Source organism: Solanum lycopersicum, chromosome 8 (assembly GCF_036512215.1).
Source record: "Solanum lycopersicum chromosome 8, SLM_r2.1".
Classification (NCBI taxonomy): Eukaryota; Viridiplantae; Streptophyta; class Magnoliopsida; order Solanales; family Solanaceae; genus Solanum; species Solanum lycopersicum.
Genome location: NC_090807.1, coordinates 48,621,489 through 48,648,339, shown reverse-complemented (window position 1 = coordinate 48,648,339; position 26,851 = coordinate 48,621,489). Strand labels below are relative to the sequence as shown.

Genomic DNA, 26,851 nt, shown 5'->3' with positions numbered 1-26,851 from the left:
TTTTGCACTTAATTTCTCGCACATACTACCCATTGGTTTAAGGGGAAATGTTGTACTAAGATTCAATATAGTACCTAATTGAGCATACAAGTTCCTCCACAAGTTAGAAGTGAATTGCGTACCTCTATTTGATATGATGGAGATTGGAACTCCATGAAATCAAACAATCTCACAGATATAAAGTAAGGCTAACTTCCCAATATTATAAGCCATGTTAACAGGAATAAAGTGATAATATTTGAGCAATTACACAAATATAATCAAACTTACTCAACGTCTTTGGAAGACCAACCACAAAATCCATTACGATTCTCTCCCACTTGCATTCACAAATAGACATTCTCTAATGTGTCCCTCAAGGCCTCTGATGTTCATACTTTACCTGTTGACAATTTGGACATTAGGCAACTTTGTCAATAATGTCACACTTCATTCTCCTCCACAATAATGATATCTCATATTACGATACACCTTGGTTGCACCAAGATGTATGGAATACATCAAATTATGCACCTTTACAACAGTAGAATGAGTCAAATCATTAACACGTTGATCGCATACCCCCCCCCCCTTAATTCTCAAGACGCCTTCATAATCAATCAAAGCCTCTTTATCTTCTCCAAGAAATACAATATCTTGAATTGATCTCAGGTTCTCATCATCGAACTGCTTTCCCTTAATCTTTTAAAGAAAAGAATACCTTTACTCCAAACAGGCCAAAAGTCCTTATTTCTCAAGTAATTCAATCCTGATAAAGTCATTAGCTAGAGTGTGGACTTATCTAGCCAATGGGCGTCTAGAAACATGCAAGTGGCTAAACTACCAATGCTCCCTACTTATCTACTTAGGGCATCTACCACAACATTAGTTTTTCCTGGGTGATATCAAATAGTCGTATGATAGTCTTTCAATAACTTGATCCACCTTCTCTTCTTCTAATTTAAATCCTTCTAAATCAACACATATTGTAAGGTGCGATGATTTGTATGCACTTCGTGCTTGACACCATATAGATAGTGCCTCTATTGCTTCAATGCAAATAAAACTGCAGCCAACTCTAAATCATGGTTCATATAGTTACATTCATGCATATTAGATTGCTTTGAAGTATAGAAATTACATTTTGTCCTGCATTAGCACTGCATCCAAATAAGAATAAGATGCATCACAATATACAATGAAATTCTTACCTTCCACTAGCAAGGTAAGAGTCGGTGCAATACTCAAAACGGTTTTTAGTTTGAGGATGCTTTCTTCACACTCAACTGACCATACATATTGAACATTTTACTTGATCAAATTTGCCAGATTACAAGAAATGGAAGAGAATCCGTTGACGAATTGGCGATTAGTATCTATCTAAACAAACAAAGCTTCTTACCTCAGAAACATTAGCAAATCTTGCCCAACTCTTCACTACTTCAATTTAGTGGGGTCCACTATCACTCTATCCTTATAAACCATGTGCCCAAAGAAGGACATTGAATCGAGACAAAACTCACACTTGGAGAAATCGTCATAAGACCCGTTCTCCCATAACAACCCTAATAAAATTCTCAAATGCTCCTCGTGTTCCGTCTTGCTCTTTATGTATATCAGTATATCATTAATGAATATAATAAGGAAGAGATCTAGATATATATATTTAAAAAATTGTTCATCAGGCTCATGATAGAAGAATGGGCATTAATAATCCCAAAACACATTACTAAGGATTTGTAGTACCCATACTAGGTTTTAAAATAGACATTTGGCACGTCTATTACCCACATTTTCAATTGATGATCAGCGAACCTCAAATCTATTTTATAGAAAACACAAGAACATTATAATTGATCAAACAAGTTATCAATGTGAGGAATGACGTACTTTATCTTAATAGTTACCTTATTCAACTTCCTGTAGTCTATGCACATCCAGAAACTGTTATCCTTCTTCTTCACAAATAAAGTTGGAGCACCACAAGGAGATGCACTGGGTCTAACAAAATCTTTACCTAACAACTCTTGAAGTTGGCCCTTTAACTCCCTTAACTTAGTTTTGTTTATTCAATAAAGTCAAAAAGAAATTTGGCGAGTATCCGACTCCAGGTCAATACAAAAATCAATATCTCTATCTGATGGTATACCACACAGGTCTGTAGGGAAAAAAAGCACAAACTCACAAAAAAATAGGCTCGATCGAAGGCACTTTGGAAGTACCATCTTTGAGATGTTCCAAAAACGCTAAACAAGACTTACTCACCAACCTCTTAGAATGAAGAAGAGAGATATAATGAACTGCGGTGGAAATATAGTAACAGTCACACACTAGTGGATCTATCACAGATTGGCTAAGGTCACAGTCTTAGTATTACAATCTAAGATACCAAAATTTGGAGAAAGCCAATTTATACCCATAATTATATCAAAATCAACCATCTCTAGAATAATCAAATCTACATAAGTGTTTCTTTTAACAAGATTCATAAGGCAATACCCATACACCTTCTCAACTATCAAAGACTCACTAACAAGAGTAGAGACACGAATAGGCATGTCAAACAAGTAACAATGTAAATCGTGACTAGTACTGACTGATGAAGATACCAAAGAAAATATGGATCTACGATCAAATATTACGGAAGCCATGTGATCACAAACTAGAAGAGCACATGTGATAAAATCAATAGATGTCTTAACTTGTGGGCTCCCAGGCAAAGAATAAGTATGGGCCCTATAATCTATAAGTCCATTGCCCTTGCCGGAATGCACTCTAGTTATTCCAACCTTCCGACCACCCTACCTGAACTGGTGGCCACCATTACCTTGACAAACATATACCCCAAAATGACGGTCCCTTCCATGACCACCTCTACATATAAAATCTGATCGTATCGAGCCTTACTTGGCTTTGCACAATATTTCCTGATATGTATGGACTTTACCCACCAATAACAAATCCGGGAATAGAGTGTAAGTCTTTGTGAAGTTCAAAAAGACTAGAGATAAACCCCAAACATTGAAAAAGGTTTATTGGTCTTCAATGGACTCTCAACATTAGCCTATAGTGAAGACTTAATAGAACATTTGGATAGCCCCCCATAAATCTATCCTCATGAGTATGAACCACTAAACTCACCTGCATTATGGAACTTGTAAAATATTCACACCATTGTGAAGCCATTTTGCAAAACCCACCTCTTCCTGAAAAGATTTTGCAAAAGCAACAACCTGTAAAGCTGGAGTATGCAAATTTCACATCAATCCTGTTACAAAAAAACAAAACCACTTTTATTGAATGAAGAAAAGTTTAGTGGCATATCTGGATAATGCACAAAATTTAGCCTCATAAGCTGCAACAAAGAAGATAGCTAGTTTAGTAAAATAAAGAAACTATGATTTGAAAGAGAGATTTTAAAGCTATGTTTGAGAAATTATCTCAAACCAGAGATAAAGTTGTTTCAAAAATATATGAGCTAAGTATTTTCAAATTTCTATTGAGAACCTATATGGGGACGCGAGTTCATATCAAATAAAGTCTCCATAAACCATGTTGCCAACACGGACGGGATAAAAGATAATACTATTTAGATGATTACTCAGTGCTTTTTGGCATAGACTAGTGGATTGACTTAGTAGTTACGGTTTTATACTGATGTCAAGGTGTAGAGCGGTCCTCTTGCAACATGAGGTAATACGTTTTACCATCACTTAAGCTCATAGTGATGGTTGTCGGTTAGAGAATCTCCAACAGAAAATATATTACTTTCATATATAAGTAAAGTTGAGTTTATTATTTTTTTATCTATGATGAACTAACTGTTTACACTATTTTACAAGTTTTCCTTATATTGCATACGTCTTTACTGCTTTATATTAAGTTATGACTTTTTTAGTTTAGCATCGCCAAAGTAATTTAATTCTTACACTTTCAAGCCTTATAGTTGTGTTTAGTATTCCAACTGGCATAGTCCTACATTCAATGTTCTAATGCAAGTTGGCCTGCTTTGTCTTATGATGCAGACTCAAATAACCAGGATCAGCGCGTACTGCTTCATTTATCTATATTGGGCTTCAGATTTAGTGGTGAGACTCCTTGTATTTCGGAAAATCTTTTTATTGCATTCTAGTTAGTTCAATAGAATGTTGTGGGGTTCGTCTGAACATTCATCTAATTCAGTTTACGGGCTTCATAGACAGATACGCAATTAGTAGTTTAGTTTTGGAGCCTCGTTTACTTTGTAACTTCATATGTTCAAGTGTTGAGACTTAAGTGCAATTTTTGCCAGATTATCATATTAAGTATTTCTTTTAACCATACTTTATTTCTTTTTTTAGTTGAGTTGAGTATTCCATCGAGTTAAGTAATCCAGGCCAAGGATTCGCTCAAGGCTAGCAATAGTCGTAGGGTGTGTTCCACATCTTGGGTGTAGGCTCGGGGCGTGACAACTTGGTATCACGACATAGAGTTCAAGAGTCCTAGAGAGTCTATGAATCCCTATCAGTAGAGTCTTAGTCATCGGTGTAAAGCACGCCACATCTACTATTATGAGGCTACAACATTTAGCAATGTCTCACTTCTTTCATTTTCTTTTTGTGTGTTAGAGCTCTGAAATTCTCTCTCTAACTCGTGCTTGGACGTATTTCAGTGGTTTACAATGCCTCCAAGAAGAGCAGTGAGATGTCGTCCCCTAGAAGTGATATTGAGGAACAAGAGTTACCCAATGCACCTTATGTGTAATTACAAGGAAAAGACGCAAACACCAAATTCCCGGAATTTATCCAGATATTAAGTCAAGTAGCAACAAAACATGTCGAGCAACAGAGAGAAGTTCGATAAGAATGGACTGACACCTCTAGTGTTCGTGAGTTTTTGAGAATGGATCCTATTAGTGCAACAGTTGAATCAATAATAAGGATCAGGAATTTTTTTTTTGAAGAATTGAAGAAAGTGTTTGAGGTGATATATGTGTTTTAATACTGAGAGGGTTTAATAAGCTGCTTATGAAATGAAGAGTGTGGCTAGAATTTGGTTCGACCAAAGGAGGAAAGAGTGAGGATGTACCACATACATGTTGGAATTTCATTGAAGAAGCCTCCTTGGGGATTTTCTTTTTTCGAGAATAGAAGGAAGCAAAGGTACATGAGTTCCTCACTTTGAAACACAACTCGTTGAATGTGCACAAATATGGGTTGAAGTTCACCGAACTGTCTCGCTATGCTCTGGTGATGGTGAATCATATGAGGAGCAGAATGAGTTTGTTTGTCGCTGGTTTGGGTCGTGCTTCAAGCAAAGAAGGCAGGGATATAATGTTGATTGGAAAAACAGACATATCCAGGATAATGAACTATGTGCATCATGTTGAAAAGAAATAGCTGAGGAAAAGAGAAGGGTACAAAAACAAGAATGACATCATTGTAAATGAGTCTGGACAATTTAAAGGTGGTCCGATTCGACAACAAATTTAGAAATAGAAAGGGAATGCCCCATCATCTACTGGTGCACATGCGCCAAGAAACAAAGATTATTATAATGGTTCAAATTTGTAACTGTAAGGCTAGACCAGCCCATTCGCAAGGTAGTGTGGCGCAAGGTAGTGTGGCACAAGGTGATAGTTGGACTCATGCTTCTGGTCTGGGAAATTGAAAGGTGGTCCGATTCGACCACAAATTAAGAAATAGAAAGGGCATGCCCCATCATCTACTAGTGCACATGCGCCAAGAAACAGAGATTATTATAAGTGTTTGAATTTGTAACTATAATGCTAGACTAGCCCAATACCAAGGTAGTGTGGCAAAAAGTGGTAGTTGGACTCATGCTTGTGGTAGGTATGGTAGAAACCACATCGGTAGATGTCCTGATAGCCTGCCATGTTTCTTCAAGTGTGGTCAAGAGGGAGATTACATGAAAGATTGTCCTAAGATTAAGCAAGTGGGTTGAAATTCAGGCAATAGAGACCAATCCTCACCAGTTGCCCCACCAAATAGGGTTGTACGTAGAGTAGACACTTATGGTACTGACGGAGGGGAAAATTGTCTATACGCAATCACTACTTGTGAAGAGCAAGGGAACTCTCATATGATGTCACGGGTATAATCGAAGTCTAATTTCGATGATTATTCTTTGTTAGACCTAGGAGAAGTTAATCTTTTGTAACTCCTTATGTTGAAAATCAGTTTGCGATTCTTCTTAAAATAATTAGTGAACCCTTTTGTGTATTTTCACCTGTATGAGAGTCTATTCTAGCGGAAAGAGTCTATCGTGAATGCCCAATTTCCATCAATCACAAGAACACTATGGCTGATATAGTAGAACTAGACATGGTAGATTTTGATGTCATTCTAGGTATGGACTAGATTCATGCCTGTTAATCATCAATATATTGTAGGACTCATGTTTTCAAGTTTCAGATTCCTAATGAGCCAGTCATAGAGTGGTGTAGCAGATCAGCAGTGCGTAAGGGTCGTTTCATTTTGTACCTTAAGGTGAGAAAGTTAGTCTCAAAATGGTGTTTCTGTAACATAGTCCGAGTTAATAACTCAACTGCTGAGATACCTTTCCTTTAGTCAGTTCCTATAGTAAGTGAGCTCCCAGAAGTCTTTCCTGATGATCAACCTAGAGTCCCTCCCGAAAGAGATATAGACTTCCACGTAGACATCATTCGAGATACTCTTCCTATCTCTATTATTCCATACATAATGGCACCAACAGAGTTAAAAGAGCTAAAAGAACAATTGAAAGATTTATTACATAAAGGTTTCATTCGACAAAATGTCTCACCTTGGGGCGCTCTAGTCTTTTTTGTATGGAAGAAGGATGGCACCCTTAAGATGTGTATAGATTACCGTCAGTGAATTAGGTGACCATCAAGAATAAGCATCATTTACCAAGAATAGATGATATATTTGACCAGCTTTAAGGTGCTTCTTGCTTCTTGAAAATTAATCTTAGATTAGACTACTATCAGTTCAAAGTTAGGAAATGTGATATTTCAAACAGAGATTTAGAACCAGATATGGGCGTGTTTTGGGTTATGTCTTTGGATTAACAAATCTCCCTGCAACATTCATGGATCTTATGAACAGATTCTTTAAACCTTATTTAGATCTGTATGTCATCGTCTTCATTTATGACATACTGATTTATTTAAGGAGTGAAGAAAATCATGCTAGTAACCTAAGAATTGTTCTACTGACTTCGAAATATAAGAAGATAGATGTCAAGTTCTCCAAGTGTGACTTTTTGCTTACGTGTGTGGGATTCTTAGTCCACATTCTTTCTGGTGAAGGGATTAGAGTTGACACTCAAAAGATAAAGGCAGTTCAAAGTTAGCCTAGAGCCACATATCCAACTTATATAAGGAGTTTCTTTGTGTTGGTTGGCTTCTATACAAGGTTTGTTGAATGATTATCATCTATGTCATCTATTTTGAACAAGCTAACTCATAAGACAATTAAGTTTCAATGGTCTTAATCTTGTGAGAAAAGCTTTCTGGAGTTGATACAGAGATTTACTACAGATCCCGTTTTGACCTTACCAGAGGATACTCAAGTTTTTCTGGTACATTGTGATGCATCAACAATTGTCTTGGGATGCGTGTTGATGCAAAATGTAAAGGTTATAGCTTATATCTTCAAACAATTGAAGGTTGATGAGAAGAATTATCTAACTCTTGACTTAGAATTGGCTATTGTAGTTTTCACCTTGAAGATATGGTGTCACTTCTTATGGGGTGTTCATGTTGATATATGCACTGATTACAAGAGCCTCCAATATGTGTTTACTCATACAGAGCAAAATCGCAAATAGAAGGGGTGCTTAGAACTACTCAAGGATTATGATATGAGTATTCTTTACAACCAAGGTAAGTCTAACATAGTTTTTGATGCCTTAAGCGGGTTATCCATGGGGAGTACCATCCATTTTGAAGAAGAAAAGCGAGAGTTAGATAAAGAGGTGCACACACTAGCATGTTTGGGAGTAAGACTTATGGATTCCACAGAAGAGGGATAGTGGTGACCAATGGAGCTGAATCATCACTAGTATCTGTGGTGAAATAAAAGCAATATCAAGACCCCATTTTGCTTTTATTGAAGGCAAATGTTCATATGCAAAGAGTATTGAATTTTGAACAACGGGACATGGTGTGCTAAAGTACAAAGGTTGATTATGTATACTAGGGTGGATGTACTTCTAGAGAGGATTTTGGACGAGGCTCATAGCTCAAAATATTCCATTCGTCGAGGTTCAACCAAGATTTACCGCAATTGGATAGAGGTATATTGCTAGGAAGGCATGAATAAAGACTTGGGATGATCACATACCTCTCATAGAGTTCTCTTACAACAATTGTTACCATTTGAGCATCCAAATGGCTCCATATGAGACTCTTTACATGAGAAGATGTAAATCTCCTGTTGGGTGGTTTGAAGTTTGTGAAGTAGGGTTAGGTGGACAAGACTTAGTTCACCAAGCCATAAAGACATTAAAAGTGATTAGAGAGAGATTTAAAATTGCACAAAGCCGCCAAAAGTCCTACATAGATGTTGCGAGAAGGATGTTAGAGTTTAAGGTGGACGATTGATATATCTTAAAGTTTAACCCATGAAGGGGGTTATGAGGTTTGGTAAGAAGGCATGAAGAAAGGTATATTAGTGGGAAGGCATGAAGAAAGGATTGAAAGTTTCGTTTATGCTCCTAATACTCCATTCATCCGAATTTTACCAAGATGTACCGTGATTTGAAAGAGGCATGTTGTGCAAAGTTATGAAGAAAGATATTACTGAGCTTGTTGCCAAATGTTCAAATTGTCAGCAAGTTAAAGTAGGGAATCAAAGGCCTAGAGGTTTTCCTCAGACTATAGAACTTCTGGAATGGAAGTGGGAGATGATTAACATGTACTTTATCACTGTTTTTCAAAGATCTCGCACGCAACATGATTCTATTTGGGTGATCGTCGATAAAATTAAAAAATCTGCCCATTTCCTAGCTGTAAAGACTACCTATTTGGCAAAGGATTATGCTAATATATACCTTTAAGAAGAGGAAAGACTTCATGTTGTTCCAGTCTATGTTATTTCAGATAAGGCTGCACAATTTACTGCATAATTTTGGGAATCATTCCGAAAAGGTTTCTGTTCAAAGGTTAACTTAAGCACTGCTTTTCATAAGAAAGATAGACAAGCATAGAGTGTTATCAATACATTAGAAGATATGTTGAGAGCTTGTGTTATAAACTTCAAAGGGAGTTGGGATGATCACGTACTTCTCATTGAGTTTCCTCACAACAACATTTACCATTCGAGCATCCAAATAGCTCCAAATAAATCTTTATGGTAAAAGATGCAGATCATCAATTGGATGGTTCGAAGTTGGTAAATCAAAGTTGATAGGACAAGATATATTTCATCAAGCTATGGAAAAGGTAAAAGTGATTTAAGAGAGATTGAAAATGGCACAGATTCGCCAAAAGTTCTATACAAATGTTAGGAGAAGGCCGATAGAGTTTGTGGTTGATGATTTGGTGTATCTGAAAGTCTCACCCATGAAGGCTGTTATGAGGTTCGGTGAGAAGGGGAAACATAGTCCCCGATATATTTGACCTTATAGAATCTCCAAGAGAGTGATCAATGTGGCTTTTGAGTTGAAGCTACCCCATGAATTAGAGGTGGTTAATTCGATATTTTATGTGTCTATGTTGAAGAAATTCTTGGGTGATCCTACATTAATTGTACCAACATAGAATGTTGGTATTAAGGATAAGTTGTTTTATGAGGAGATTCTGGTTTAAAGTTTGTATTGTAAAGTTTACAAGTTGAGAATAAAGGAAGTTGCATCAACCAAAGCCATTTGGAGGAATCAGTTTATTGAGGAATAAACTTGGGAAGCTAAAAGGGATATGAAGAGGATACATCCACATCTCTTCGAATCCAGAGAATGAAGATCAAGGTAAAAAGATTTCTTCTTAACATTTAATTAGACTATGTGTATTCAGGTTGTTATTTGCTTTTGTTATTGAGTGCTCAAATGGTATTACCACCCTTAGCTTAGTGAAAGAGTTTGCATTTGGGTACGAATGTTCCCAAGGGGGAGATATTGTAACATCTCATAACTTTAAATAACTAATAATAAGCTAAAAACCCAAGTGTAAAAAATGATTTATTTTGTCATTTAAAACGGCCATAACTCCCAGCTCAGGAAGACTTAGGGTGATTTCTTTATATGGTTTGAAATCCCTTGGGAATATCTTTCAAAAGGCGCCAAGTTTGCACAACTTTAATATCATATGTGTGAGATATTCCTTTCTAAAGTTGGGCTATTGAATTGACAAGAATCCAATTCGGATTTAAGTAAGGGTAAAGTAGTCTTTTCACCCTACTATTTCCTAATTTTTTTAAGGGTTCATAGGAAAAAGTTAATCCTTATGTTAATTTTTATAATATTGAATACTCTTAGGGATTTGGAAAAAAGATAATAGAATAAGTAGAAAGAAGAAAAAAATAAGATTTCACAAAGATCGTGGAAAGAGTTTCATTGGGGTGATATCTTTTAGGTAAGTGAGATGTTTCGATGTTGGGTTCTTACACCCACAACCAATTTGATTCAATTAAGAAAGCTTAGTGTAGATTAATTTATTAACATGGAAATTCTTGATGAATAATGGTTGAATCCTTTTTGGTTAAATTGTAGCATACCTTTAGTTGTTTGATTCGAGATTTTGGGCTGTTTACAAATCTAAGATCTTGGGTATTGAGTATATTAATGATTTCAAGTGTTTGGGGGTGAATTCATGGAAGTTTGGGATTTTTAGAGTTGAAAATCAGAGTTGAAAAGTTAGAAAACCCGTCAGACAGGATCTAGGCGTTGCGCTTACCAGAGCCTCTCAGGACATACTCTATCTGTCATGCTCTGGCACACCAAACCAGCGAGAGTTCCTGAGGATAGCCTATGTCCTTCAGGCTCTGGTGCACTGCGCCTCTCAGAGTGACATGGTCACCTGAAGTCCCCATTACTCCCCCATCTTTTCGTACGGTGATGTACTTATTGTCCTAGTTGATTCGAACACACTTAAATATATAAAAATCATCAAAATCATCCATAAACATGAGATCTTGATCCTTGGATACATAATACAATTCAAAGGAAGTTAATATCAAATCTAAATAAGTTAAGAGTCATGTTAAATGTTAAGAAGAAAGTCAAAGTAAGTCCCAAAAGCATTCAAGAGTCTTAAAAACATTTTAACTTTGCTTTAAGGCTTACGAAAAGAGTTGAGCAAATAGTAAGAGTTGAGTTAAATTATTAAAAGAGCTATAAGGGAACCAAGGATTCCCTAAGAGTTAAGTTTCAAGTTTTTTAAAAAAATACCAAGTTGAGTTCACTTCTCAAGAGTTATAACGAAACTAAGTAGTCCATGAGAGATTTAAAAAAAAATATTCAAACTTTTGAGAAAGAGAGGAAACTAGACTTGCACATAGCCTAAGTCTAGTTTGAGTAAAAGATAAAGGAAACTATGATTTCCAACAAAGCTTTTAAAGATAAGTTTGAGAAATTATCTCAACCAGAGAATAAGGTGTTTAAAATATATATGAACTAAGTATTTTGAAAATAGTATTGTGCACCATATAGCGGCGCTAGTTAATATCTACTTAAGTCTCCATAAACCATTTAGACAATATGGGAAGATAAAGGATCAACTTTTAGATGATTCCTTAGTGCTTTTTATCATAAACTAGTGGATCCATTTAGTAGTTCAGGTCCTATATTGACGGCAATAAGTTGATGGTCCTCTTGCAACATGAGGTAATATGTTGTACCATCACTAAGGCTCATACAAAAAGTATATTACTTTTATATATGAGTAAAGTTGAGTTGATTATTGTTTATATTTAATGAACTAAGTGTTTACATTGATTAAAAAGTTTTTCTTATATTGCATACGTCTTTATACTTTATATTGAGTTATGAATTCTTGAGTTGAGCATGACCAAGGTAAGTTCATTCTTAATCCATTCAAGACTTATAGTTGTGTTTAGCATTCCAACTCGCGTACTCGTACATTCAATATACTGATTCCATTTAACAAGCATCGTCTTATGATGCATATGTAGGTAACGAGGATTAGCATTGTAACGACCTGTTTAGTCGTTTTGAGCAGCAGGTTTTATTTCTGGAAAAATTGTCTTGGTCGACGGATCTCACGACAGACCGTCATGGGCACGACGAACCGTCGAGGGGGTCTCGTTCCAAAACAATTAGAATTCTGAAATTTGGGTACTGAAATCGACTCTCTGAACTTCGTGACGACATGGCAGGACAGACCGTCGTGGGCACGACGGACCATCACAGACTCTTCAAGGAATTGAGTCTCTAAACTCTGTGATAGAAGCAGCAGGACGAACCATCGCAGGCACGAAGGACCGTCACAGGCTACGTAATCCCAGGCTGGGTCGGATTTCTTTAAATGTTTTAAGGGACATTTTGGACTGTTCCTGCTATAATTATAAATTTAGTGGGTTAATGTTAATAATTTAACTACTTGAGGGTTAAAAGAGATAAACTTGAATTAATTAATGGGTTAATTCATCATCTTTTATACTTAATTATATGCTAATTAGGATAAAAGAAAGAGGGTTTGAATAAGAAAAATAGAAAGAACAGAGGAGAAAGAGAGAAACGATCGAGAGAGGGAGAAAACGAAGAAGATAGCCAAGATTTTGAGGAATTGCTTGCTTGATCACAATTCTTCGGTGGAGGTAGGTTATGGTTTTTTTTATGCTATTCGTAGTAAACTCTTAATAGGGAATGATATGTGTTGGGTAGTATTATAAAACCTTCTATATGCTTAATTGTGTGCTTACATGATGTGATTATATAATTGTGATGAATAAGCATGATGAGTCTATTGAATCTCTAATCCTAAATGTACCTTGTTAATGATGATGCCTTGGTATAAAATAAGGCTTGATGAACTAAAGTAATGAGATTGATGATGCCTTGGTATAAAAGAAGGCTTGATGAACTAAAGTAATGAGTTTGATGATGCCTTGGTATAGGAGAAGGCTTGATGAACTAAAGTAATGAGATTGATGATGCCTTGGTATAAAAGAAGGTTTGATGAACTAAAGTAATGAGATTGATGACGCCTTGGTATAGGAGAAGGCTTGATGAACTAAATTAATGAGATTGATGATGCCTTGGTATAAGAGAAGGCTTGATGAATTAATAGAATGAGATTAGTGGAGGGGGTGTCACAAACCAACATGTAGAATTAGGGGATCGGGTGTCACTAACCGACACGTAGAATTAGGGGATCGGGTGTCACGAACCAACACGTAGAATTAGGGGATCGGCTGTCACGAACCAACACGTGGAATTAGGGGATCATGAGTCACGAATAGTCACGTAGAATTAGGGGATCGGGTGTCACGAACCAACACGTAGAATTAGGGGATCAAGGTGTCACATTTCGGCACATTGTAGTAGGGGAGCGGAGTGTCGCGTACCGATACAAGAGGAATAAAGATAATGAATCTTGAAATTATGTTAATAAATTCGAATGAAAAGAACCTATATCCCAAATGAGTACGGTGTGGAGACTTGAGTTCTCATAGGTGTGTTTGATGTGGTTACACATGATTTGTGAACTTGTTGCTTTCACCTGTTGAGGAATATGGTTGATTTTATATTAATATTCGATATATATTGTTTTCTATTTTGAGTTGGCCAATGATATCTACTCAGTACTTGTGGTTGTACTGACCCCTACTTATAATTGTTTTTCTTTGTTATTTGTGGAGTGCAGCAAACGTACCGTCATCTTCAACTCAACCGCAACTCTAGCCAGTCTTCGTCACACCAGATTTCAGGATAAGCTAAAGCTTCTAGCTTGGACTGGTCTTCTTCTTCATGTCTTGATGCCTTGAAGTTCTGGCATAGACTAGCCATTATTTATGTTTAGTTTCTTAGATACTCTTAGCTTTAGTAATTTAAGGATAGATGTTCTTGTGATGATGACTTTCAGATTTTGGGAATAATAAGTATTGAGTTTTAGAAGTTATTTATTGATTTCGTTAATGAGTTTTAAGTCTTCCGCATTGTATTCTGTTTATTATGGTTAAACGTTGGGGTTTAGATTGGTTGGTTCGCTCACATAGGAGGATAAATGTGGGTGCCACTCACGACGCAATTTGGGTCGTGACAAACTTGGTATCAGCGTATTAGGTTCGTTGGTCTCATCACACAAGAACGAGTCTAGTAGAGTCTTAAGGAACGGTAGGGGGGCGCCTTTACTTTTCTTTGAGAGGCTATAAGACTTTAGGGAAATTACATTCTTTCTTTCTTTCTTTCGTGCTATTACTTGGGTCCAATTGGTATCTAGGTGATACAAATTGGTATCTGACCATCTTCACTCTATTTCGCAGATGGTTAGAACTAGATCAACGACTGCGCCAACACCAACACCGGCAAGACAAGAAGCGTCTGAGCCAGCCATTGGGGCTGTAGCTCGAAGAGGAGTAGTGGCAAGACGCCGTGGAAGAGGTCGTGGGAGGACGTCCTCTAGAGGAAGAGGACAAGCACCTAGCCCATCTGGTACTAGGGCGGTGACTCCCCCACCGACTGAGGAAGTGGTAAGAGAGGGTGAAGAAGGGGAGAATGAACAAGTACAGAATGAGGGATTTCCACCCCAACCTACCCCAGAGATGATCAATCAGGTTCTTGCTTATCTTAGCGGGTTATCTGATCAGGGCCAGACACCTCCAATGTTTTCTACACCAGCACCTCAGGTTCTGGAGGTACAACATGCAGCTATTGTGGCTCCCCACATGGATGCCTCATTGGAAATAAGCATGTTTCCTCATCTGACTACAGGGCCTATAATGACAAATGATCAGCATGAACTTTTCAGTAAGTTCTTGAAATTGAAACCTCCAGTCTTCAAGGGTGCTGAATCTGAGGATGCCTATGATTTTCTGGTTGACTGTCATGAGCTACTACACAAGATGGGTATAGTAGAATGGTTTGGTGTTGAGTTTGTGATTTATCAATTTCAAGGGAACGCCAAAATGTGGTGGCGATCACATGTTGAGTGTCAACCAACAGAGGCACCACCTATGACTTGGGCATCATTCTCTAGCTTGTTTATGGGGAAGTATATCCCCCGAACTTTGAGGGATAGGAAAAGAGATGAGTTTTTGAGCCTAGAGCAAGGTAGGATGTTGGTTACTGCATATGAGGCTAAGTTTCGTGCATTATCCCGGTATGCCACCAAACTTTGTTTCAGTCCACAAGAGCAGATTCACCGTTTTGTGAAGGGGTTGAGGTCAGAACTGCGGATTTCAGCCTTACAGGTAGCGGCTACGGCAAAATCCTTTCAAGAAGTGGTAGACTTCGTGATAGAGGTGGAAGGAGTGAAGCCATATGACTTCACCATGGCATCGACATCAAAAAGGTTTCGAAAAGGAGGTGATTTTAATGGTTCTTACTTTAGAGGACAGGGTTCAGGAGGTTACTCAGTCCGACCAATTCAGTCTTCACTACAGACTGTAGTTGGGGGTCCACCTCAGACCGGTCAACACTTCTCTGAGAGACCTATGCTTGACTCCAGGGAATGTTATGGATGTGGGGAGACTGTACATATTAGGAGGAATTGTCCAAAACAGAGTTATAGACCCCCAATAGCTAGAGGTAGAGGTGGTCATGGTAGAGGCCGTTATTCTTGAGAACGTGGTGGCCGAGGTAATGGTGGTCACCAAAACGGCCGGGGTAACGGGCAAACTGGAGCCACTACAGCACAACATGGTAGGGGCAATGGGCAGACAGGTGATAGGGCCCATTGTTATGCTTTCCCTGGGAGATCTGAAGCGGAGACATCTGATGCTGTCATCACAGGTAATCTTTTGGTTTGTGATTGCATGGCTTCTGTATTGTTTGATCCTGGATCCACATTTTCTTATGTATCTTCCTCATTTGCTAATGGTTTTAATTTATATTGTGAATTGCTTGACATGCCTATTCGTGTTTCTACTCCGGTGGGTGAGTCTGTGATAGTTGAAAAACTATATAGGTCTGGTCTGGTGACTTTTGTGGGGAGCAATACTTATGTAGACTTGGTTATCTTAGAAATGGTTGATTTTGATGTAATTCTGGGTATGACTTGGCTTTCTCCAAATTTTGTGATCTTGGATTGTAATGCTAAAACTGTGACGTTAGCCAAGCCTGGGACAGATCCGTTAGTGTGGGAGGGTGACTACACTTCCAATCCTGTTCGTATCATCTCCTTTTTTCGTGTTAAGATAATGGTTCGTAAGGGTTGTTTAGCTTTCTTGGCACACCTCCGGGATGATACTACCCAAGTACCTTCAATTGAGTCGGTTTCAATAGTCCGCGAGTTTTTAGATGTGTTTCCTGCAGACCTTCCTGGTATGCCACCGGATAGAGATATTAACTTCTGCATCGATCTTGAACCGGGTACTCGCCCCATTTCTATACCCCCTTATAGAATGGCTCCCGCGGAGTTAAGAGAGTTAAAGGCCCAACTTCAAGAGTTGTTGAGCAAAGGCTTCATTAGACCAAGTGCATCTCCTTGGGGTGCTCCGGTGTTATTTGTGAAGAAGAAGGATGGGAGTTTTCGGATGTGCATAGACTACCGGCAGTTGAACAAGGTAACTGTTAAGAACAAGTATCCTCTTCCTCGCATTGATGACTTGTTCGATCAGTTACAAGGTGCTTGTACCTTCTCAAAAATCGATTTGAGGTCCGGTTACCATTAATTGAAAATACGGGCAACAGATGTGCCCAAGACTGCTTTCCGGACCAGGTATGGGCATTATGAGTTCTTAGTGATGTCTTTTGGGCTTACGAATGCCCCTGCTGCTTTCATGAGCTTGATGAATGGAATTTTTAAGCCATATCTGGATCTCTTCGTCATTGCATTCATTGATGATATACTGGTATACTCAAAGAGCCAGAAGGAACATGTGGAGCACTTGAGAATTGTGTTGGAAATGTTGAGGGAGAAAATGCTTTATGCCAAATTCTCCAAGTGTGAGTTTTGGCTAGATTCAGTGTCCTTCTTGGGACACGTGGTTTCTAAGGATGGAGTGATGGTGGATCCATCTAAGATTGAGGCAGTGAAGAATTAGGAGAGACCTACTAATGTGTCAGAAGTAAGGAGCTTTGTTGGTTTAGCCAGTTACTACCGCCGATTTGTCAAGGGGTTCTCTTCTATTGCTTCCCAATTGACAAGCTTGACTAAACAGAATGTTCCATTTGTATGGTCGGACAAATGTGAGGAAAGCTTTCAGAAACTCAAGACCTTGTTGACTACTGCACCAATCCTTACCCTGCCAGTGGAAGGTAAGAATTTCATTGTCTATTGTGATGCATCCTATTCGGGTTTTGGGTGTAGTGCTAATGCAAGAGAAGAACGTAATTGCTTATGCTTCAAGGCAATTAAAGGTGCACGAACTTGATTATCCGACCCATGATTTGGAATTGGCTGCGGTAGTGTTTGCCTTAAAGCAGTGGAGACACTATCTATATGGGGTTAAGTGTGAAGTATACACGGATCATCATAGACTACAGTATGTCTTTACTCAAAAAAATTTGAATATGAGACAGAGGAGATGGATGGAACTACTGAAGGACTACGATATCACTATCTTGTATCATCCGGGAAAGGCTAATGTTGTGGCAGACGCCTTAAGTAGAAAGGCAGGGAGCATGGGAAGTCTAGCTCACTTGCAAGTTTCTAGACGTCCATTGGCTAGAGAGGTTCAGACTCTGGCTAACGACTTTATGAGGTTAGAAGTAAATGAGAAGGGAGGATTGTTGGCTTGTATGGAGGCAAGATCTTCTTTTCTTGACAAGATTAAAGGAAAGTAGTTTACCGATGAGAAACTGATCCGGATCCAAGATAAAGTATTGCGAGGCGAGGCTAACGAAGCACAAATCGATGAGGAAGGTGTTTTGAGAATCAAGAGAAGGGTATGTGAACCCCGTATTGATGATTTGATCAACACTATTCTGACAGAGGCTCATAGTTCAAGGTACTCTATACATCCTGGTGCAACCAAGATGTATCGTGACCTAAAGCAACATTTTTGGTGGAGTAGAATGAAGCGTGACATTGTTGATTTTATTGCCAAATGTCCAAATTGTCAGCAAGTAAAATATGAACACTAGAGGCCCGGAGGAACACTTCAGAGAATGCCCATTCCTGAATGGAAGTGGGAAAGGATTGCAATGGACTTCGTGGTTGGTCTTCCAAAGACAATGAGTAAGTATGACTCCATTTGGGTAATCGTTGATAGGTTAACTAAGTCTGCTCACTTCATTCCGGTCAAAGTGACCTACAATGCATAGAAGTTAGCCAACATCTATATCTCAGAAATCGTTCGATTGCATGGAGTTTCAGTCTCCATCATATTAGATAGAGGTACACAGTTTACTTCTAAGTTTTGGAGAACATTGCATGCTTAATTAGGACTAGGTTGGACCTTAGTACTGCATTTCACCCTCAGACCGATGGTCAGTCAGAGCGAATGATTCAAGTGTTGGAGGATATGCTTCGTGCATGTGTGATAGAATTTGGTGGTCATTGGGATAACTTCTTACCCTTAGCGGAGTTTTCATACAATAATAGCTATCACTCAAGTATTGATATGGCTCCATTCGAAGCATTGTATGGGAGGAGATGTAGGTCTCCCATTGGTTGGTTTGATGCATTTGAGGTTAGACCTTGGGGTACTGACCTTTTGAGGGATTCATTGGAGAAAGTAAAATGCATTCAAGAAAAACTATTAGCGGCTCAAAGCAGACAGAAAGAATATGCGGATCGAAAGGTTAGAGACATGGAGTTTATAGAGGGTGAGCAAGTCTTGCTGAAGGTGTTGCCCATGAAAGGGGTGATGCGGTTTGGTAAGCGAGGTAAGCTAATCCCAAGGTATATTGGTCCATTTGAAGTTCTAAAGTGCGTGGGGGAGGTAGCTTATGAATTAGCCTTGCCCCCAGGACTGTCAGGAGTGCATCCGGTGTTTCATGTGTCTATGTTGAAAAGATACCATGGGGATGGAAACTACATTATCCGTTGGGATTCAGTTTTGCTTGATGAGAATTTGTCTTATGAGGAGGAACCTGTTGCTATTTTAGATAGAGAAGTCCGCAAGCTGAGGTCAAGGGATATTGCATCCATCAAAGTTCAATAGAAGAATCGACCAGTTGAAGAAGCCACTTGGGAGAAGGAGGCAGATATGAAAGAAAGATACCCACACCTGTTTACAGATTCAGGTACTCCTTTTTGCCCTTGTTTTTCTTCTAATGATCATTCGAGGACGAACGATGGGTATATTGGTATCTATTGTAACGACCTGTTTAGTCGTTTTGAGCAGCAGATTTTATTTCTGGAAAAATTGTCTTGGTCGACGGATCCCACGACAGACCGTCATGGGCACAACGGACCGTCGAGGGGGTCTCATTCCAAAACACTTAGTATTCTGAAATTTGGGTACTGAGATCGACTCTCTGAACTTCGTGACGACATGGCTGGACGGACCGTCGTGGGCACGGCGGACCGTCACAGACTCTTCAAGGAATTGAGTCTCTAAACTCTGTGACGGAAGCAGCAGGATGGACCATCGCAGGCACGACGGACCGTCATAGGCTGCGTAATCCCAGGCTGGGTCGGATTTCTTTAAATGTTTTAATGGACGTTTTTGACTGTTCCTGCTATAATTATAAATTTAGTGGGTTAACGTTAATAATTTAACTACTTGAGGGTTAAAAGAGATAACCTTGAATTAATTAATGGGTTAATTATTCATCTTTTATACTTAATTATATGCTAATTAGGGTAAAAGAAAGAGGGTTTGAATAAGAAAAATAGAAAGAACAGAGGAGAAAGAGAGAAACGATCGAGAGAGGGAGAAAACGAATAAGATAGCCAAGATTTTAAGGAATTGCTTGCTTGATCACAATTCTTCGGTGGAGGTAGGTTATGGTTTTTTTTATGCTATTCGTAGTAAACTCTTAATAGCGAATGATATGTGTTGGGTAGTATTATAAAACCTTCTATATGCTTAATTGTGTGCTTACATGATGTGATTATATAATTGTGATGAATAAGCATGATGAGTCTATTGAATCTCTAATCCTAAATGTACCTTGTTAATGATGATGTCTTGGTATAAAATAAGGCTTGATGAACTAAAGTAATGAGATTGATGATGCCTTGGTATAAAAGAAGGCTTGATGAACTAAAGTAATGAGATTGATGATGCCTTGGTATAGGAGAAGGTTTGATGAACTAAAGTAATGAGATTGATGATGTCTTGGTATAAAAGAAGGTTTGATGAAATAAAGTAATGAGATTGATGATGCCTTGGTATAGGAGAAGGCTTGATAAACTAAAGTAATGAGATTGATGATGCCTTGGTATAAGAGAAGGCTTGATGAATTAATAGAATGAGATTAGTGGAGCGGGTGTCACGAACCAACACGTAGAATTAGGGGATCGGGTGTCACGAATCGACACATAGAATTAGGGGATCGGGTGTCACAAACCGACACGTAGAATTAGGGGATTGGGTGTCACGAACCGATACGTAGAATTAGGGGATCGGGTGTCACGAACCAACACGTAGAATTAGGGGATCGGGTGTCACGAACCAACACGTAGAATTAGGGGATCGGAGTGTCACGTTCCGGCACATAGTAGTAGGGGAGCGGAGTGTCACGTACCGACACAAGAGGAATAAAGATAATGAATCTTGAAATTATGTTAATAAATTCGAATGAAAAGAACCTATATCCCAAATGAGTATGATGTGGAGACTTGAGTTCTCATAGGTGTGTTTGATGTGGTTACACATGATTTGTGAACTTGTTGCTTTCACCTGTTGAGGAATATGGTTGATTTTATATTATTATTCGATATATATTGTTTTCTATTTTTAGTTGGCCGATGATATCTACTCAGTACTTGTGGTTGTACTGACCCCTACTTGTAATTGTTTTTCTTTGTTATTTGTGGAGTGCAGCAAACGTACCGTCATCTTCAACTCAACCGCAACTCTAGCCAGTCTTCGTCACACCAGATTTCAGGGTGAGCTAAAGCTTCTAGCTTGGACTGGATCTTCTTCTTCATGTCTTGATGCCTTGAAGTTTTGGCATAGACTAGCCATTATTTATGTTTCGTTTCTTAGATACTCTTAGCTTTAGTAATTTAAGGATAGATGTTCTTGTGATGATGATTTCCAGATTTTGGGAATAATAAGTATTGAGTTTTAGAAGTTATTTATTGATTTCGTTAATGAATTTTAAGTCTTCCTAATTGTATTCTGTTTTTTGTGGTTAAAATGTTGGGGTTTAGATTGGTTGGTTCGCTCACATAGGAGGATAAATATGGGTGCCACTCACGACGCGATTTGGGTCGTGACAAGCATGCAGTGTGCTTCATTGATCTAGTTTGGGCTCCACATTTAGTGATGAGCCTCATTGCATTTCGGAGTATCTTTTTATTGCGTTAGAGTTAGTTCAGTAGAATGTTTTGGGGTTTGTCTCAACATTCATCTTAGTCTGTTCAGAGGCTTCATAGAAAGATAGATAGTTAGTAGTTCAGTTTTGGAGTCTCATTTTTCTTTGTAACTTCATATGTTCAAGTGTTTAGACTGAAGTGCCATTTTTTTCATACTATCATATTAAGTATTTCTTTTAACCATGCTCTATTTCTTGATTTAGTTGAGTTAAGTATTCCGATGAGTTATGTAATCTAGTCCAAGGGTTCTCTCAAGGCCAGCAATGGTTGTTGGGTGATGTCCACATCCAGTGTGTAGGCTCAGGGCGTGACAGAAACTATAATAAGGTGTCAAAGTCATATGTGGTGCCTTTGACGGTCGATACTCAACATAAGACCACCTTCGTATTTTTTGCATCCCCTCGAAACTATTATGTGACAAACTCAACGCCGAATTTGTCCTCTATATCTGTATCATCTCATAAATCGAAATATCTAGGATTAGTCAAATAAACTAAGAGTAGTTTTTTTAGGAAAGAATAGGAAATATGTGGAAAAATTCCAGTGTAAAAAGTGAGTTTTTAGTATTTTCAAATGACCATAAATTCTAGATCAAGATGAGTTAGGGCCAGTTCTTGATATAGGTTGAAATACCTTGAAGATATCTTTCCAATTCCACCAATTTTTCATAACTTTTATTTAGTATGAGAGGGATATGCCTATCTGAAGTTGGGTGGTTGGATTGAGGAAAATCCAATCCAGATTTTAGTAAGGGTAAACTTTTCTTTTCACCCTACTATTTCATAATTATTTTTAAGGTTTTATTAGGGGTAAAAAAATTAAGCTTTAGTTCAATTTTAGAAAAGTCAAATACTCTTAGGACCTGGGAGAAAAGAGAATAAAAGAGGAAGATCAAGAATCCTTCAACAACACTAGGGTTTCGCAGGTGGAATTCGTCTAGGATGTTACCTACCAAGGAATGTGAGATCCTTCAGCGTTGGATTCTTCCACCCATGCAACAATATGTTAAATTCAGCACAATAAGAGTGATTTGATGAACGTTGACATTCTTGAGGAAAAACCGTTGAATTCTTGATGGCTGAGTTGTAGTATACCTTTGCTTATTCGATTCATGTTTCCGGGATGTTTTACAACTCTAAACTATTGAGTATTGAGGATTTTAGTTATCATAAGTTTTAGGGGGTGAGATCCATGGGACTTAAGGAGGTTTACAATTGAAAATCAAAGAAGAAAATCCAAAAATCCCGTTTGACAAGCCTTAGGGGGCCACGACTGCCAGATCCCCTTGAGGAAGCCTTTTTCTGACAAGGCCTGGCGCGCTTCACCAGCCAGTGTCCCTCACGACATTCTCTATCCATTAGGCTCTGGCTCCCCGCGCCTCTCAGAGCGCCAGGGTCACCTGGAAATTCCATTTTCCCTCATCCTTTTTTATGAGTTCCTAAGTGATGCACCTTGAATTCGTAGTTTATTACAACACCCTAAAGTACATCTTAACATCATGAAATCATCCATAAACATTAGATCATGGTCCTTCAATCCATAATACAATTCAAGGAAAGTTAAGATCATAGTCAAAGAAGTTAAGAGTCAAGTATAAAAGTTAAGAAGCAAGTCAAAGTGAGTTCTTAATGTTTTCAAGAGTCTTAAGGAAACATTTTAACTTTGTTTTAAGGATCAATCTACGAGATGAACAACGAGTAAAGAGTTGAGTTGAACTCTCAGAAACAATAAGGGAGCTAAATATTCCCTAAGAGCTAAGTTTCAAATTAAGCAAAAATTGAGAGTTGAGTTCATTCCTCAAAAGATGTAAGGAACTAAGTATTCCCAAGAATGTTTATAAATCTTATTACATTTGAGTAAAGTGGAAACTAAGATTTTCCAACAGAATTTAAAAACAAGAAAGGGGAACATGGATTCAACGATGGCTTTTTAAAGCTAAAAAGGGTTGAAAAAAGTATCTCAACCTAGAGGAAGGAGGCTATTTTAAAAGTGTGAGATAAAGTATATTTGGAGTAATTTTAAGCACACATGTGTGGATGAGAGTTTATATTAACTTAAGTCTCCATGTAAACCATGTAGCCATCATGGGTATTAAAGGGTCATACTTGTTATATGATCACATAAGTTTAGCGAGTGGATCCAATAGTTGAGGATGTTCTACGTGACTACAAAGTATTGGACAGTTCTGGTAGTGTGGGCAAGACATTGTATCACCACTTAGGCTCATAAAGGTGGTTGTCACTTAGAGAATCTCCCATATTACTATATTACTTTCATATATAAGTATTGTTGAGTAGCTATAGAATTTTCATTGATGAAATAAATAAGCTGCTTAACCATTTTACAATATATATATATATATATATATATATATATATATATATATATGTATGTATATCACATGTGTTTTAAATTGCTTACATTCATTTATTGTGTTGAGTACTTCTTGAGTATAATAGAGCCAATGTAAGTTCATATAATTCTCATCAAGCCTAAGTTTTGTGTTTAGCATTCTAATTTTAATACTATATATATATATATATATATATATATATATATATATGAAATGTGTTTTAAATTGCTTACATTCATATATTTAGTTGAGTATTTCTTGAGTAGAATAGAGCCAATGTAAGTTTATATAATTGTCATCAAGCCTAAGTAGTTTGTTTAACATTCCAATTCGAATACTAGTACATTCAATGTACTAATACAAGTTGGCATTCATCGTCTTATGATGCAGACACAGGTAACCAGAATCAGCACCTCTAGTTTGAGCACTCAAGGTCTATGGTGAGCCTCCTTGAAATCCAGATGATCCTTTTTATATGTTTTTCAGTCTTTCAATTTAAGAAAATTGTGGGGTATATTCCATCATTTTTCATCACAGTATTGTTAAAGACTTGATAGACAGATAGTAAGTTAATTCATTTGATTCTCGTTTATTTCAGATTAATTTATTGAGATTTAAGTACCATATTGGCCAGACTATTATGTTTTAAGTCTTTCTTTTAAGCTAGTCTCTACTGAGTTAAGTAAGTCATACCAAGGGTTCACTCAAGGCCAATAATGGTAATTGTGTTCCGACCACGTGCAGGGTGTAGGCTCTGGGTGTTACAATATCTATCGTATGTAGAAACATATGACAATCAACCTGAAAATTGTAAGCACCTACATATTCAATACCCTTGAAGATTATAGGTTGAAGTTTAAGAACTTATTAAAAAGGTCATGTTGGCCACTAGTCATTATAGACCCTATAGTTAATTGGGGAAAATTGCCTGTTTCAAGGACGCATCCATGCGGGGAGACACAATAGTTGTCTGTACACCTTGAGAGTTTGTCCCTTATCAAAATGCTGAGAGTTTTTGTCCCTGATCAAATAACTAGCTGAGATAAGTAAGAAGTTATTTTATAATCTCTAAAGTAAGATATGATGGTACTTCCTTCTCTAGAATCTCCTCTGCTTCCCTTTCCTCATCCTCTCTTGCTACCTCGTCAGTCCGTGGAGGAGTCACTCCTCTATACTTAACTGGACCTGGTGCTTGTCATATGCCTCTAGTTGACCTTCTCCCCCAGTCTCTACTATGACATCTCAACTTTGTTCCCACTCGAGCTGCAGCCCTGATGGTTGGCATTGGAGAACAAAATTTACTTGTATTGGTATTCTTACAGTTGTTGATCTAGTTCTACCATTTGTGAAATAGAGTAAAAAGGTTAGATACCAATTAGATTCAAGTAAAAACAGGAAATAAAGAGGACGAATGGTTTTCCAAAAGTCATATATCCTCTCAAAGAAAAGTAAAGGTGTCCCTATGCCGTTCAGTAAGACACAACTAAACATGTCCTTGTGTGATGAGATCATCGAACATAAAGCTCTAATCCTATGTTTGTCACAACTCAAAACGAATCAATAGTGAAACCTACACTTAACCTCCTAGTTGGGAGAACCAACAAAGTAAACCCCAACATAAATTCAATTGTTCAACTACGGATAACAACCATAATGTAGAATTTTAAAACTTATTAAAGTAACCAACCAAATAAACCACTAAAGTCTATTACATTTTATCCCCAAAACCTGAAATTTATCACATCAAGAACATCGAATCTTCAAATACTAAGTCTAAGAGTATTAAAGACACAAAATAAATAAAATTATTTATTTTTGAAAAATAAGAACATCATGACATGACCAAGAGAATCAAACACGAGCTTGAATGAATGGCTCACCTTGGCACCTGATATGCTGGAGACTAGCTAGGGCTGAGGGAAATTCAAATTCGGTTGTACACTTGATGCACTCCACTAAATAAAAACAAAACAAAAAATACAAGTAGGGTTCAGTATAAGACAACATGTACTGAGTAGATATCATTGGTCAACTTAAAATAGTAACAAATATGCATAAGTAATAATATAAAATAACCTATAACAATTAGCTATTGATAAACACCAAATGATATGAACAATAAAAAAAGTGTCTAATCCTTCACAATATCGAGCACACACATGAGGACACATGCCTCCAGACCATTCTCGTTTGAGAAATGGATTCTTTGAGATTTAGTACATTTAGTTAATTCAATATGTTTTCCCCTATAATATTACAATGTCAGACCGTGAAACCCCGATCCAATAATACCTTATCAAAATGTTACACCCTGATCCAATAATACCATATCAGAACGTGATACCATTCGAATAATACCATGTCAAAACGTGACACCCAATCCAATAATACTGTGTCGAGACGTTCCACCCAGATCGAAAAATGTATTGTTAATTTATCATTTATTATCACCACTTTTCACTTTCTTTACTATATTTCATCAAAGTCTTCTATATTTAAGGCATCACTTCAATATAGAGGGTTCAAGATTATAAATTTCAAAGTCTCAGGATTCCACATCATTCTCAAAGAACACATAGATTATTAAAACCACAAAACCAAGTAAAAATTCACACAATCAAGTACATAGAGAACTTCATAGTATAACTAAATACATATCAATAACTATTGATAGCCTATCTATCAAATATATTAAACCATAACCTACCTCAATAGAATAACCAAAGTCCAGTTAACTACTTCTCCAATGCTTTTCCTTGCCTCAATGCCTCTAAAACTTTCTGATCTATCAAGTATATGTGCATAATTTTTAAGTTAACAAGTCTATAAACAATCATATTATTATATGTTTAGCCCAAAAATGGATGTGGTGAATTCCCTTTCGGATATTACATTAAATTAGTTTGAGTAATTTTCTTTATTAAATCATTGCTCGCCTTATTCATGATAGATTGGAAGGCTTTCTCCGAAGGTTGATTCCA

General features: G+C 37.6%; 1 long non-coding RNA gene across 2 annotated transcripts in view; it reads right to left on the bottom strand.

The window, feature by feature from the left end:
• LOC112942073 (uncharacterized) overlaps positions 1-26,851 on the bottom strand; it is a 72,672-nt gene that overhangs the window by 20,943 nt on the left and 24,878 nt on the right. The window contains exons 4-5 of one of the 2 annotated variants that reach the window (XR_003247895.2): positions 25,751-25,825; positions 3,121-3,247 (exon numbers count right to left, since the gene is read on the bottom strand). This is a non-coding gene — a long non-coding RNA (uncharacterized lncRNA). The remainder of the gene's footprint in view (positions 1-3,120; positions 3,248-25,750; positions 25,826-26,851) is intronic. The other variant, XR_011211112.1, reaches the window with a different exon arrangement.